We start from the raw sequence: 2,527 nt of genomic DNA, 5'->3' as shown, positions 1-2,527 counted from the left end.
AGTCCCACTTTTCAACATATGATTTTTTTTTTTTTTTTTGGTGGTTGGCCAGTTACTGGGACCCAAAACCTTGACCTTGGTGTTATCAGCATCAATATATAAATTTTGAGGCTACATAAATGTTCAGACTACAGGAATTGACATGCTAACATGACTGTGGAGGCTGTCTAGGCAGGAATAAATTCTGTAGGGCAGGGCCTTTGGAAAGGCAGGCTGAAACATTGGCAGGAGATGAAGTTGTTGTGCACAGATATGATTTTTTGTTCTTCAGGGAAGTCTCAGGTGTGCTCTTGAGGTCTTTCATTGATTGAATTAAGCCCACCTAGACGATCCAAGACAATCTCATTTTACTGAAAGCCAACTGATTATATAATCCAGTCACATTTACGAAATGCCTTCATAGGAACACCTAGATCAGTGTTTTATTGAACAACTGAGGAGAATAGACTGGCCAAGTAGATGCGTAAACACTGTCATCATAATGAGATAAATGTGTTTCAGGAAGAGCTGAGGAAAACAAAAAATACAAAGCGAGAAAAGGATATTGTTACAGTATGTAGTGACCAATATGGCCAGACCAAATAACTAAGAAACAAGTTACTTAAACACAGTAGAAGACAGGGGGCCGGCCCAGTGGTGCACTGGATAAGTGTGCCGCTTGGGAAGCGCGGCGGCGCTCCCGCCCGAGGGTTCGGATCCCACATACAGACCGGTTCCCGCTCACTGGCTGAGCGAGGCGCGGGAGCAACACCGAGGNAGATAATGATGGTAATTACTTTGTACGGTTATAAGTGTTAATTGATAAAAGTCATATAACATTTTCAGAATTATTTCTGTCACATGGTAAGTGCACAGTAAAGGACAATAGCCTTAAGAGGAGGACAAGTAGATGTAGGAGAAGTATCAACAATATGAAAGAAGAAAAAAGAAATCTAAAAGGAAGCACCATTTTTTATCCATTAGATTGGCAAAGCTTAAAAGGCTGATGGCATGCAAAGTGTGGGGAAACAGACACTCATATGTCTTTGGTGGAAGTAGCAATTGCTACCTCATTTTAGCAAGTATCTCTATATAATATGATTAAAAAGAACTTATAAGCTTTTGACATAACGATTCCTTGTTGGAAATACATCATACAAAAATAAATGAATATTAATTACTCTGGTAATTTTTATGTGAGCAAACTTTTTTAAAAGATTAACACACACCAATATTGAAATAAATTTAAAAAGAAACTTGGGAGGGAGGGAATGAATGGAGAGAGCAGTGAAAATACTCTGTATGATACTATATATATATATATAATGTTGAATACATGTTATTATACATTTGTCCAAACCCAGAGAATGTACACCACCAAGACTGAATCCAGACATAAATTACGGACTTTGGGTAATTATGGTGTGTTAATGTTGGTTTATCAGTTGTAACAAATGGACTTCTCTGGTGAGGGATGTTGGTAAAGGGAGGGAGAGGGGACATGCATGTGGTATTGCAGGGGGTATATGGAAACCTCTCCCTTCCTCCCAATTTTGCTGTCAGCCTAAAACTTTTCTAAAAAAAATAAGGACTTTAAAAAATGAAACTTAGAAAATGTGGTTAAGAATGTGAAAAAAAAAGAAGGAAAGAAAAATCTCCCTTAGGCCTTCCCATTGTTTTAGGGTTGAGTCTAAACTCCATAATGACACAAAAGGCCCTGCTTTCTTCTCCAGTTTAATTCCTAAACTTGCCATCCCACATCCTGGATGACTGGCCATATTGGATTTCTTCCACTTCCACATCTATACCATATGATCTTACATATCTGGGCCTTTGCATGTGCTATTTCTTTCCATGAAAACATCCCTTACAAGCAACCCTACTGCCCTTCACCTGAGTCTTTGTCTGGGTCTCAACTTAGATGTCTTTCCATCCAGAAAAACTTTTGTGATCTGCTTCCTCTATCATTTCCACCCCATCCCACCTTTCACTCTTCCTCTGTGCTTCTGTAATGCCTTGATCTTCACATATCATAGTATCTCTTGAATCCCTCAGTGGTTTTAATTTACATTTCCGTAATTATTAGTGATGTTGAACATCTTTTCATGAGCTTCTCATCCACATATCTTCTTTGGTGAGGTGTCTGTTTAATTATTTTGCTCATTTTAAAAATTGAGTTGTGTGTCTTTTGAGTTTTGAGTGTTCTTTATATATTCTGGATTCAAGTCCTTTATCAAATATTTTCTCCCATTCCGTGATTTGTCATTTCATTCTCTTAACAATGTTTTCAAAGAGCATAAGTTCTTACTGTTGGTAAAGTCTAATTTATCAGTTTTTTTCATATGGATAGTGCATTTGGTATCAGACTTTAGAAATCTTTGCCTTACCAAAAATCACAAAGGTTTTCTCCTGCTTTCCTTTATGAATTTCACAGTATTAGGTTTTACATTTAAGTCTATCTATTCCAAGCTGATATTTCTGTATGATGTGAGGTATGGATTGCATATGGATATCCAATTGTTTCAACACCATTTGTTTAAAAGACTAC

This window comes from Galeopterus variegatus, unplaced genomic scaffold (assembly GCF_000696425.1).
Source record: "Galeopterus variegatus unplaced genomic scaffold, G_variegatus-3.0.2 Scaffold4097, whole genome shotgun sequence".
Taxonomy (NCBI): domain Eukaryota; kingdom Metazoa; phylum Chordata; class Mammalia; order Dermoptera; family Cynocephalidae; genus Galeopterus; species Galeopterus variegatus.
The sequence above is the reverse complement of the archived record's forward strand: the minus strand, read 5'-3'. Positions refer to the sequence as shown.